At 52.2% G+C, this 13,847-nt stretch overlaps 1 protein-coding gene across 3 annotated transcripts in view; it reads left to right on the plus strand.

The window, feature by feature from the left end:
• Nucleotides 1-1,050: 1,050 nt before the first annotated feature.
• The window catches only part of MBP (myelin basic protein), an 81,739-nt gene continuing 68,942 nt past the window's right edge, over nucleotides 1,051-13,847 (plus strand). For 2 of the 3 annotated variants that reach the window (XM_080684677.1, XM_080684679.1), the window contains exon 1: nucleotides 1,070-1,199. The gene's annotated coding sequence lies outside the window, so the exon portion shown is untranslated. Of the gene's footprint in view, nucleotides 1,200-13,847 lie in introns of all 3 variants that reach the window. The other variant, XM_080684680.1, reaches the window with a different exon arrangement.

The raw sequence follows: 13,847 nt of genomic DNA on the forward strand, positions 1-13,847 counted from the left end.
GGCTCAGATTAAATATTTGTATTATCGCAGACCTACTAGTATTTCTCTTGGAATCAGCAGCATTTGAACATGGTGATTGATCCCAGGTGTGTGAAGGTGCTTTGGGCACACAGCCTGGGAACACACTGGAAGTGGCCTCTGCAGGCCCTATACTGCTGGCCCTGTACAGGGGCTTGCTGAGTCCTGCCCAGCACCAGACACCGCCCCCCACCCCCACCCCCACCCCCCAAAGGCACGGTGTCAGTCCACTGTCTGGTCCCTGGGCTCCTGGGAAGTGTCAGATTTGTTCCCTGACCTGGAACATAAGTCAGAAGGGATGCCAGGGTCTCAGTGGAGGGTCTTTCTCTCTCTCTCACTCCCACTTTTCCACCATCTGGAGGAGGCTGAGGATCCAGGGAAAGGTCCTCTGAATCCACCCAATCTGTGTGTCCCTCCAGGTGGCTAATGTCCAAACAGCAGGCTTCGGAGGGACCGCAAGCCAACATATGCTGCAGCCTGCGGGACCCATTTCTCCTGGGCACTTTCTGGTTGTTTCCTGGCACATTACACCTGCCGCCTGGAGGGAACCCTGTGCTCTCCAGCCCAGACCTGCCTGTGGTTGAAGGTAGCAGGGCTAATCCCTCAGTGTCCCCAAGGGCCAGACTCTTCAGACCCGGACCCGGAGCACTGAAGACCTGTCACTGGACCCTGATGGGCAATGGATTCGGACCAGCTGCCCTCACTCTGGGCCTGAGTCGCCAGCTGTGAGGTGCAGAGAGGAGGTGCTCTCTGGGGTTTCAGAGGCTGAGGCACAGCAGGTCAGCGGGGCGCACTCCGGCCCCGCCCTCCCAGGCTGACCTGCCCGGGTCCTCGCGGGTCCCAGGCTCCCTGTGGCCAGGCCATCCCGAGGTCGTCCGCTGGGCCCTTCGATCTCCCTCTGCGCCCGCCCGCGGGGCAGGAGGTGGGGCTCAGGGGTGTTTACCTGGCAGAAGGAAGCCCAGGAGGGAGGCGGGGAGGGGCGGAGTGCGCGCCTGCCTCGGAGCTGCGCCTTCAGTCTCCTCTGAGCTCCGCTGAGAACGAGCCTCCGGCCCTGGCGGCCCGCGTCCCCGACCCGGAAGGCGGCGCCAGAGGCCCGGGGACCCCGCGCTTGGGGCCCGGGCAGGGGGGAGGCGGCCTGGACCCCGCGGAGCCCTCGGCCTGGGAGCGGCGAGCGTAGCGAGGTGGGTGACCTCCCGGGGGCGGCGGCGCTTTGTCTCCGAGCTCTGGTAGCGGGGCGCGGACGCACGGCGGGGCCCAGAGCGGAGAGCGGGGCGCGGGGTGGGAGGAGGCCCAGGGAGGGGGCTGTCTTTGCTCTGGACTAGGGTCCCTTCAGGCCGCGTGCGGGGACCCCTTGGCGGACGCGCAGATGGCAGGGCAGGTGGGGCAGGTGGCGGCCAGTTCCCTGCACTTGACGGGCGCGGGTGTTGAGAGAGTCTGGAGTCAGCGGGTTCCCGGGCGGTCTCTGGCCCAGCTCCCGGTCGGGGTCGCGGAGGAGCGCTCGGCTGGGGGTGGCGGTGTAGGGGTGGGAGGTGACCAAGACCGGAGTGGCCACTCTGGGCGGCACGGAGACGTTCATTGAGGAGCTGAGAGGAAGGCTGGGGTCCCTAGGAGCTTAAAGTGCCTCCTAATTCCTCACCTGGAGTAGAGGGGACCACCCTTCCCCCGCACCCCCAGGGGAACCCTAGCTTCCCTTTGTGCTCAGAGGTGGGGAGAAGCGACTGGCCCGGCTTCCGCCTTTGCTGGGCCCGTCCAGCCCGCCGCGCTGCTTGCAGCCACTGGCTTCCACTTTCGCCCACCTGCGCCCACTTGCTGGCGCGGGCCCTCCTGGGCGGGAAAACTCCCTGAGCCCCACAGGCTAGGAGGGGCGCCCCGAAGGTGTGTCTGCAGTCATCCCCCGAGCCCAGGTGGCTCTAGGTGGTGGGATGCTGGGGGCAGCGCCTAGTGTCCCTTAGGGTCTACTTTCTTCGGCTTCCGAGGGAGCAGTGGGGTTTGTGAAAAGGGTTCGGTTTCTTTGGAGACCTGGGTAGGACGCTGGCAGGAAATGGGTGCACTCCGGTTCCTGGTTGTCTGTTTCGCAGTTGAAAGACACGAGAATCAATACCATGTGTTCCTTGATCTCTGCACCCACGGAAGTCACTGGCACAGCTTGAGGAGGGGGGGTTGGGTGGGCAGGCGAGGGGCTGTACTGGCAGCTGACACCCACACTGTGTTTCAAAAGAAAGGAACTTTATGGGTCCCTCTATTTAAAACTTGTGGTTTGGGGAGAAGATTATAGACTGCCAAAGTCAGGGAGACTTGTACAGAACAGTAGCTCAAAGGCCAGGGCCACCCTAATCCCTAATCCACTCAGTCCTGCACCCAGGCTCCCTGACAGCTACCTGGGAGCCTCTGGGCCCAGGTGTGCAGAGCTGGGGAGCTGGCAGGGGGCAGCTCTTCCCCAAGGATGGGCCAAAGTACCCAGGAGGAGGCCGCAGCCTAATAGCTATGTTTCTACCAGCCAAGGCACAGTGCCCATCAGTAGTTTTATTTTAAGTGCGGTAAACAAAAACCTGAAGGGAGAGACTCCAGTTAAAAAGTATTGTAAAACGTGGTTAACAGTAACTCACAAGGATGTAACTGTCCTGAAACAACTACTTTCATTAACTTGGGGTTAAGCAAAAGCTATTTGGTTCACATCCACTTAGAAAATCTCTCTGAAGTATCACCTTTCTGCCCAAAGGTGAGGACGCGTAAGGCAAGCTTCCTGTTCTGTGATTTGGCTTGTAATGCCCAGTCGTAGTTTTGAACGGTGGCGGGTCCATGAGGACAACGAGCTGGAAAACTTTTCTGGTACCTGTCCTGTTTCTGTCTGGATTTTTAACTCTTCATCGAAGGTTATTTTGTTTGCTTTTTCCTTTCTCTCTAGATTCTTTAAAAATTTGACACAAAGTTAGCAACTGTCTGGCTGCCTTTCTACCCAGGTATCCAGGCAGCACTTCCTGCCCAGGCTCCTCTGAGAGCCGCAGATCACCTCGTCACAGTTGTGACTGCCCCAGAATGCTCTCCTCTGATATAATGACTCTCTTACACCCTGGTTTCGGCTGAGTAAACCAAGGCACAGAGACACGGAGGCACCAAGGCTCAGTTCCAGGAGCCCATCACCAGCCTGGGTTGCCGCCCTGTGCGGCCTTGGTGAATAGGACAGCTCAGGAACCTTACAGAGCTGGCTTCCTCTTCTCCTTCTTCTTAAAATTCCACCATGAGTGAGTAACCACGCCCAAAACCATGCTTCCTCTTCAGGATGATTTGGCTGTAATGGTGCTGCACGTGTCTTTGTTAGTCATCCTCTCCTTGCCTTCCTCAGTTGTCATTCCTGAGAGAAGAACGTATTCGGAAGACGTGTGATTTCTATTAAGTAGTCATCCAGCAGTAAGATGCTTCTGTTGGTCCAAAAGACACCCTGAAGGAAGCTGAAACCAGCTGAACTTGGGGGCTTGGAGATGATTTTACACCACAGTGAATGCACCAGGATGCCCTGTGCTCTAGCCATGCAGAGAGCCAACAACGGCTGGCCTTTCTCCTGAGCAGCCTCCCATTCTCCACCCAAGTGTGTAGTGGTCCAGCTAAACCAGAGACAGAGCCAGGAGGAAATGCATAGCAGTGACTTATTGCAAGAACAGGGCTGGGGAGGTGACCAGAAGGGAGGGAGGCTGGAGCTCTCAGCATGCGCCAAAACTGCCTCTGCAGAATCGCCCTCATGCTCCAGCCAGATAACTCGTATTCTGAAGCCATTAGGAATGTCCCAGGCTCAGTCATTGTTAAAAATTAAAAAATGTGGATCTGTATGTTATTTTACCCTGGATTCTGTGATCACCAGTGAGTAGGTGTGAGGCTCTATTATAAAAACTAGATAATCAGAGGACGGGAACAAGCGGACATAGGTGGGGTCTCTGGGATATATAAAAAATTCTAAAACTCAGTAACATGAAACAAGCCATGCAATAGAAAAAGATGTGAGAGAACAGGCTGGCCTGGAGGAGAAAACCCAAGCAGGCTAATAAAATATGCTGAGGTGTTTTATCCACATGTTATCAGGGAATTGAAAATCACATCAATGGGAAAATTTTTCATATCCATCGTACTGGTAAACACCGTTGAATTCTGACTCACGTTGTTATGAGTAGGAGGGTAAAAAAGAACAGTGTTTACTTTAGAGAAGGATCTGGAAAAGTTGGAGATGAAAGTTGTCCTATGGCCAGAAAAGATGGTTACCCCCTATGACCCTGGGGTCTCATTGGGGAGAATTTGGTCTCTGTGTGTGACATACATGCACAGGATGCTCATGGAAGCCATTTCTAAAAACTTTATTTTGAGATAATTGTAAGAAATCATACAGAGAGATCCATATACATAACATCATGCAAAACTATAGAACAATATCACAACCAGGAAATGAACATTGATACAATCTGTCAACCTTACTGAGGTTCCAGGTTTCACCAGGGTGCATGTGGGGGTGTGTGTGCGTGTGTGCTCGAAGTTCTGTGTAATTTTATCACACATGTGGAATTGTGGGACCATCTGCAGTCACATATGACAGTTTCATCACAGGGTTCCTCATGTGGTCCTTTAAAACCACAGCCATCTTCCCCCTTTTCCCTCCCTGAGCCCTTGGCATGCACTGATCTGTTCCCTGTTTTCCATAATTTCATCATTTTGAGAATGCTGTCCAAGTGAAACCTTACAATGTGTAACCTTTTCAGATTGGCTTGTTTTCATTAAACACAATTCTCTTGAGTGTATCTATAGCTCATTCTTTTCATTGCTGAGCAGTATTCCCTGGTACAAATGGACCACCACCCACACCATTCATGGGTACATCATTGCTCATAGAACCCCTTACTGTTCTTCTAACAGCCACAGGGTCTATAGTAGGAGCCTCTGTTTCATTCTCAGTAGAGGTGATATTTGTGTCTTCTTCTTTTTTGTGTCAGTTCTGCTGGAGAATGATCAATTTTATTGATTTTTTTCCTAAGAACTAGCTTTTTGTTTCATTGATTTTTCTGTTTTCATTTTCATTGGTTTCTATGCTTATCTTCATTATTTATTTATTTCTACTGTCTTTGGCTATATTTAACTCTTAGTTTCTTAAGTTTCTTTCTTAGTTTCTTAAGTTAGAACTTAGATTATCAATTTGAGATTTTTTTCTCTTTTCTGATGTAATCATTTAGTGCTATAAATTTCCCTCTTAGCACTCCCTTAGCTATGCCTACATATTTTAATGAATAAAGATTTTGACACTAAAAAAGAGAGGAACAGACAAATGGCCCATGAGTAGGGTTATGGGTATATACTATGACGTAGTCATAGGAGTTAAACTAAATTACCTAGAACTTCAGGTATCCACATAGCTCAAGTTCAAAGTAACAATGTTAAATGGGAAACATCACATTGCTAATGAATAAATATGGTATGTTTATTTCTTGGAAAAAATATATATCTTCCTATATAATAGAAGGCTAATATGCAAATTGTCCCCTTGACCAGGAGTTCTACCAGGGGGTGGCCAGCCCCTCCCCCAAGCCGGCCCCACCCCCAATTGGCCCCACCCGTGCACAAATTCGTGCACCAGGCCTCTAGTATCCTATCTAATAAAAGAGTAATATGCAAATTGACCATCACTCCAACACACAAGATGGCTGCCTCCATGTGGTCAAAGATGGCTGCCCCCATGTGGACACAAGATGGCTGTCACAAGATGGCCAGCAGAGGAGGGCAGTTGTGAGCAATCAGGCCAGCAGGGGAGGGCAGTTAGGGGTGACCAGGCCAGCAGAGGAGGGAAGTTGGGGGCGACCAGGCCTGCAGGGAAGGGCAGTTGGGGGGGGGGGGAACCAGGCCTGCAGAGGAAGGCAATTGGGGGGGGGGGACCAGGCCTGCAGGGGAGGGCAGTTAAGGGTGACCAGGCCTGCAGGGGAGGTCAGTTAGGGGCAAACAGGCTGGCAGGGGAGCAGTTAGGCATCAATCAGGCTGGCAGGGGAGTGGTTAGGAGGTGATCAGGCTGGCAGTCAGAAGCGGTTAGGGGCAATCAGGAAGGCAGGCAGACGAGCAGTTGGGAGCCAGCAGTCCTGGATTGTGAGAGGCAGTTGGACATCCCTCGAGGGGTCCCAGATTGGAGAGGGTGCAGGCTGGGCTGAGGGTCACACCCCCCGTGCATGAATTTCATGCACCGGGCCTCTAGTATATATATAAAAAACTAATACACTAATTGTCCCTCCAACCATTTGACCAGTCACTATGATGCACACTGACCACCAGGGGGCAGACACTCCAACCGGTAGGCTAGCTTGCTGCTGAGGTCCGGCTGATTGGGACTAGGTGAGATGGGCCGGACATGCCCTGGAACCCTTCCGTGGTCATTCCCCAGCCCTGATCGAGCACCAGTGGGGTCTCTCAGCCTGCCCTGTGACCTCTCACAATCCGAGACCCCTTGGGGGATGTTGGAGAGCTGGTTTTGGCCCGATCCCCGCAGGCAAGGCCGAGGGACCCCATCCGTGCATGAATCCGTGCACTGGGCCTCTAGTAAATACATAAAAGAATACTATGTGTTGTGATTCCATGCATGTGTAATAAATATAGAAATCCAGCAAGGCAGGGTTGTCCACCAACCTGAATTACAACATTGCCTCAATCAGCATGCTGTTGAAGCCAGTGCATTTCATAACACGAAACAAATGGCTCTTGCAACTATGTTTGCATTTTACAAGTTTCAGTCCACACCAAGGAGAAGCCTTATGCCCTCAGGAAAAGCAGCCAGGGGGCTCTGACCAGATTGCATTTCCTGTGCAAAAGCTTCAGCTTCAGCCTCAGAGAAACTCCCACACACACTGACTGGTGTCACCCTCTGTCACCACTGATCAGCCACTGACCCAGTTTCAAAATCAGTGTTGTTCTGATGAGGTGTGTCCTATCACAGCAAGAAAACTACTTCCCCTTCACTTTCCTGATGGCCCTTGTTCACTGCTTGCACCATGCTGGCAGTGGCCCCAAACTTTAGGGATCAGATGACATGGGATGTCCCCGCGACATGAGATCCCTAGCCCCAGGCTCAGTCCTGCCCACCCCTCCAGTCAGTGCTGCCCTGCAGGCCGGAGCACAGGCAGCTGCCAGGATGGCTCCTCCCACAGAGCTCACCCAGACACACCAGGCCACGTCCATATCACCCGCCAACCTAAACAGAGAGAAACTCTCAGCGCAATCCCTGCTGCATCTGGAGTCTGATCTGGAAACCGAGAGGCAACACACACCACACACTCACTGAGTCAGTCATGCTGCCAGCAGGGCAGGAGCTGGCTGGGAGGCAAGAGCAGGCTCCCACCAAAGCATTAGCAGAAGCACCTGCCTGGACCTAGGTCTTCTCTCCAGGCTATGGGGCAGGGTTGGCGCTAATGTTCCCCTGGGGGTTTCCAGTCACCTGCATACATTTAACCCAGAATTCTTATTCAGTGCAGTCCTAGACCCCTGTCTCAGCCACACCACACCACAGTCTCGGGGATCGGGCCCAGGAGTATGTATTTAAATGAGCTCCCAAGAAGTTCTTTATGCTTCCTGATAATCTGGCTCTACGTTAGAAAGAATGACTCATGGAAAATAAAGTTCTATGCTGACGATATATTTTCACTTATATGCTTAATTTGATGCTTTCCCCACAGTTAGAGAATAACATTTTTCCTCCTGCCTTGTGCATGCCAGCATATCTAATGAGGAATATTTATGGACCCTCATGCTCTTCATCTGGTTTCTCACATAGTTGAAACCCAACATTTTTTGCTAAACTAGGAAAGCAAGAAGTGCAGAGCTATGTTGCAGGCTTCTGAAATAGAGCAAACGCATGGTTACTTTTTAAAACCTCGCTGCCCGTGTGGTGTGCTTGCTGTGCCATGCGTGTCTAAGGACGTGGCGATAAAGTAGATGGCGTTGTTGCCCTGAAAATGCTTTAGAGTGTGAGGAGAGGACTTGGAGGGCCACAGTTTCCCAGGGGGTGGTGGTGGACCAGTTTCCCGAGGCGGACTATTTCTAAGTGCCCTGGGATGTGTGCGACAAAACTCCACGGGGCTTTGAGGAGGGGCTGCACTGGAGGAGGGACGGAGGCTCCCTGGCTGTTTGGAATCAACGCTGGGCTGCAAAGTCTCTTCTGCCCTGAACACAGCTACCCCCAGCCGCCTGCCTGTCCCTGGCCTGCCTGGGTGTTGATCCTCAGGACTGCTTCCCAAAGTCCCATTCATGGAGGGGCTGCTCCCTCACCTCCCTTCCAGATGTCTGCCTTCCCGCACAGCTTGCAGCACCAGAGACTCTCCCCTTAGTTTCGGGACCTTTTTGTGTATAAGGGGCTGAAATGGTCCACAGCGCGCTTAGTGCTGGGAAAGTGAACGCGCGTCTCTCTGTTGTGTCTCTGCTTTGCCCAGTACTCCCAGGTGCCGCATCCACCGTGGGAGGTCGGTGAGAAAGTTAATGCACGCATCTCCCTCATGTGTCTCTGCTTCGTGTGCAGGGCTCGCACCTGCGGCATCCACGCATCCAAGGTGGGGTGGGCGGTCCTCATGTTCTAATGCGCATCCCCCGATGGCTGCCCAGCAGATCTGGGCTCCTCAGAGGTGCTCTGCCGAATCTCTGCTTCACCCAGAGAAGAATGTGCGTCCTGGCCTATCAGCTGCCTCACAAGACCAGATACAGTAGAGCAGGAATTTAACAAAATAAACAAAACTGATTCTCATATTTTAGGAGCCAGTTTTCTCCCAGCGAGTGTGCAGGGGGGTGAGGACTGTGATGCTGGTTGTTTCCTCGATGTCTGAAGATGTATTAACCTTGGAATAGCCGAGACCCAGGGTTCTAGAAACAGGAGGAGGAGAGATTGTCTCAGAGAAAGTGTCATGGATGCAGAGCTTCAATGCATTGTTTTACACCGCTTGTGAGAGACCTTTGGCTCTAACGGGGAAGGCGCTGATCCTTTTACTTTTGTCATTATTTTTAAATGTCAAAACTCATTTTTAAAGAGACAGGATTTAAACCAGACATTGAAAGAGAATCTTAGTCCTTTTAGACTGATGGTTGGATGCTGTTATGTAAAGAGAGGGAGACCCGGAGGTGTGCAGACCTGGCAGGTGGCCTCCTGCAAAAGCACGGGAATGACATGTGCATTGTATTGAGAGATATGTATAAGACATATACACTGAGTGGCCAGATTATTATGATCTCTGAACGCATAATAATCTGGCCACTCAGTGTATATCCTATATAATAAAAAGCTAATATGCAAATTGTCCCCTCCACCAGGAGTTCGACCAGCAGGCAGGACAGCCAACCGCCCATGTCCCCTCCCCCTGGCCAGGCTGGCCGGACCCCACCCATGCACGAATTCATGCACCAGGCCTCTAATGTCTATATATACACTGAATGGCCAGATTACTATGCGTTCAGAGATCATAATAATCTGGCCACTCAGTGTACATGTCTTATACATGTATATTTACACAGGGTTAGCAATACTAAGTAAAGTGTGCTAGGAACTTAAAGTAAAATTTAATATGGAGGGAGATTGAAACCTGTTCAAAATGTCACCCCATTATAAAAAACAAAACACTGTACCAGTGTTCGTGCATGAACGTAGGAAAGGCCTGGCGGTGATTTTGTGGAGCTAACATGATATCATCGTCTCACTGAGTCTAAATCTCTGAGTCTCCATTTACTTCTTGAGATGGGTCGAAGAGGAATTTGAAATGTCCCCTGGACTCCCTCCCAGAGTTTGGTTCCTGACCTTTCTCGTTGGCCCACGTAGTGACCACAGTACCTGTGGTCCAGGGGACAGGAGGCGGATGGTTCTGCTGGTGGACTCCCAGCATCTTCCCCATCCTTTCCTTAGACTGACCTTCCTGGTCACTGTCTTGGGGCTCTCTGCCCATGGCTGACGTGGTGGGTTTCTTGACGACTTACGGACTTTTGGGGTAACATATTATGGACACCCAGGGAGGGCGGGTATGAAAGTGGGCAGAGAGTAGAGAGGTGGGATTCATTCATTCCTCAAAGCAGGGGAAGCCCACACCCAAACTGGTGCCTGTGGGGCTTCAAGGGAGGGAGGGAGGGAGGGAGCGAGGGAGGGAGGGAGGGAGGGAGGGAGGGAGGGGGGGAAGGAAGAAAGGAAGCAGCCAGCTCAGGCCTCTGTGCAGCACCAGCGTGGGCCTGCCTCTCCGGAGTGTACCTGTCTGCACAGGTAACCAGGCTGGTAACCAGGTAACCAAGCTGCTCCCTCCTGGAGGCTGTGTCTGCACAGCAGGCTCTGTGGGCTGACCTGGTTTCAGTGTTTCTATTTTAACATTCGAGGAAGCTCACAGTACAGGTAGTCTCTAAATTAGCACTTTGGAAAAGGTGGTAATTCGAGTGAGAACCCTCCCTCTGTCTGGGCTGTTTCTACGTATTGTAACTGTATTGTATCTAGTGATGCATGTGCTGAACACTATACATGCTTATTTGGTCACAAGTTCTCCTTGACCCCTGAAGGGCAGTGTCCAGTCTCCACACTGGATCCCCTTGCTGGCTCCATTTAGGGTTTACATTTACCCTTGACCTTGGGCACCTTGTGTGGCAGTGTGGAGGGAGGGCTGCGGGTTCAGGCCTTCGAGGAACACTGTCCGGGCTCAGGCTCCCATACCCGCTGTGTCTGCTCCTCCTGCCCTCTGCTTGGCCCCCATAGAGGATTCGGTGCAGAGCTGAGGGAGGCAGGTCTGTGTGCAGGGTCGGGCACGCTGGCTCTGCCTGCCGCCTTCTGTGCCCGACGCCCCATCTATGCCCAGCCTGTTTCCTCCCAGGAGCAGCCCATGAACAGAACGGTATGGGTGTCCCCACTTCCTCTCTGCAGTGTCCTGTGTTCCTTCTGAACAAGGGCTTTCGTTTTCAGGGGACACTCTGCCCTAGTTTAGCCCCACCCCTCCTGGCTCCTGTGAGAGGCTGCAGGGACCTCCCTCAGTGCTCCATGGCCATGCTGGTCCTCACAGCCACGCTGCTCCTCTAGCTTCTCTGTTCACGCCTTGTTCTATTGGGTATGATGCTACAACCCAAGAATCAGCTTAGTGGACTCAAAACAGGCTTGTGCAATGTGTATGTGTATGAGAGCACATGTGTGGTTTGGGTGCAGGGAGCAGCTTCAGTGAGTCCTCTTCCAGTCACTTAAGTATTTACTGAGCACTTATGTACCAGCCACTGTAGTAGGTGCTGGAGTCCAGCCATGGACAAACAAAAGGCCCTGCTTTGTGGTCTGGGCCATTACTTCCGCTCCACCTGAGGGCAGACCAGGTTCTGGGCTGTCAGTCTATTGGGATTCGACTTCCTGTGATGCCCTGCCTCCCTCTAAACTATTTCAGGCAAAAGAAGGTTAAGCTCAGCCTGAGGGCTCTCTCCTCAAAGCCACAGGCTGGACAACGCATGTGTAGTTGTCAGGTAAGCACACTGTAGAGAATATACTCTGAAAAGGTGTTTGCATTTTTCAAACAATATTCTTTATTTCCTATGAAAGATATTCCTGGACCGTCTTGACTTTGGTGGAGCAATAACATTAAAAGGCCTCCACCTAGTGGAAATACATCATTGCCTTCCAAAAGGGCACTGATCTTTCCGGGCCTTACAGAGACCACATAGAAACTGAAGGGCGTGGGAACCCACTTGAATAGATCCAGCTCAGAATGCAAGTGCATTGGCAGCCTGTGTTCATACTACACGTCAGGCACTCTAGACATTTGTCATTCCGTTGTTCATTTGAATGCCATTTTTTCAATAACAGAGTCACAGAGGAGATTTAATTTCATGGTGTATTTCTATAATGCTTCATCATTTGTCACTCTGCCCTCGTTTTCACATGAAAGGAAAGAGGTGTGAAATCACTGGCCAACTTGGCCTTAATGTACGTTGAGTCTTCAGAGCACACCTTGAAGGTGAGATGAAGGAGAAGGTGTCCCTTTTGATGGAACTCCTTGCCTTAATAAATCAGAGGCTTAATGCATCAAGAAACCCTTTTTTTTTGAAGAAATTAAGTGCCTTGCTCAAGCCATGAGGTCAGTCCATGGCTGACATTGAACTAGAACTCTGGAGAGACCGTGTGTTGTCTTATCCTTACACATACAGCCAAGACCAGGCAGACCCAAGCCCGCCCCGCCCACCAGTCATTGCCCTGTGGGCGGGGTTACCCACTCTTTCGGACCTCAGAGTGGGTCACCTGTGCATGAGGGGTGAGAGGATGAAGAGGACATGCTTCTGAAACGTTCAGACAGTCCTCCAGGGCGTGATGGCTGCCATCAAAGGACTCCTGACTCCAAATCCAGAGTCCTTTTCATTGCATCATACTCTCTGGGGACATGTCACTGCCCTTTTCTTTAAATAAAATTGTCATTTGCTAGCATCATTTATCTTTCTATTTTCTCAAGAAGTGAGGACTCATCCAATAAACTGGTGCATGTCTCTGTGAAGACGAGGCCCCGTAGGAGGTGGGCTCTGAGCTGTGTCTCCTGCGGGCCCAGGTGGGTGGGTGATTAGAATCTGGAGATCAGATCAACAAGCTGGGGATTCAGTACCTCTGTGGGCTGGTAAACCGGGGGGTACTTTAGTCAGACTCAGACTGTAGCTCCATGGTCCCGGGCCACGTACATCCCTGTGGCCTGAGCCGGCACACGTGTTCCCCACACACAGCTATGAGGAGCCATCTTGCCTGGCATTAAGGAATCTACAAGTTGTTCTGGAGGCTATTGGGGTGCACTGAGTTAAACAGACGTGTCCTGCCCTTCCATCATTGGCTCTGGCCATGAACAATGCTTGAAGTATTCACACTTCCTCTATGACTGCTGCGGTGTCCTGGGTCACCTGGCGCACGCGGACCTGTGGCAACGGCACACGCATGGCTGCATTCCCTCTAATTACATTGTCAGTGTCCTGGGCCGGGTGGCATGCATGGCCATGCATGACTCCCTCCTTGGCTAATGAGGGACATGCCCCTGGAAGCAGGCCACAGGGGCCAGTCACACAGAGGCCACACCCGGCTGGGTTTATTCTTCCTCTCGCTCATGCCTGTATCCTCGGGTGACTGTGAAATATTAACCAGCTGTTCCCATAGCTCCCCAGGAAGTAACATTTACCCTCCGGGGTTTCAGATAAGGAGCAAGCCAGAGCGCCTGCCTACAAGAGGGGACACGCCCTGAGTTCTCTGCCACTCACACTTGGGTCTTTCTCTGGGAAGCCCGGCCTGCCTGCCCCAGCCGCTGGGCCTCTGGATGGGATGATGGGCAGGGCAGACCTGCTATCGGGCCTGTGCACAGAAGCAGGGGGATGACAGAGTTAGACACCAGGACTCCAGTCTCCAGCCTCCCCATCCGCCTAGGGAGGGTGTGCCCTGCGTGTGCCCAGCCAGTCCCCACCCTGCACCAGAAAGGCCTGTCTGGACCTGACTGAGGGCACCGGAGCACACCAGCCTCCTGTGACTTCCTGGTTTTGCACAGATATTTCTTCTCTCTCCTCAGAGCTGAGGAAACCTAAACCGCTCACCTTTTTGTTTATTTTATACATGAGTTCCTTGCTCTTTAAACTTGCTCTCTGGGTTTTCTTTTAAAGATTAAACATGCAGTTATCTGTCTGCCCTGCCAGCTCTCTGCTCTCACCTATCACCTTTTATATCGCCTTTTAGGGGCCACAGGGTCTGTTTTACCTGCTGGGAGGGCGCAGTCACCCTCTCGAGAACCACACCCACCAGGGGAAGCTGGTCACCGGGCCCAGGATCTGCTCTGGGTGCTGGGGTTGCAGGGGGAGCAGTGCTCTCC

The sequence above is a fragment of the Plecotus auritus genome (genome assembly GCF_963455305.1).
Source record: "Plecotus auritus genome assembly, chromosome: 8".
Lineage (NCBI taxonomy): Eukaryota > Metazoa > Chordata > Mammalia > Chiroptera > Vespertilionidae > Plecotus > Plecotus auritus.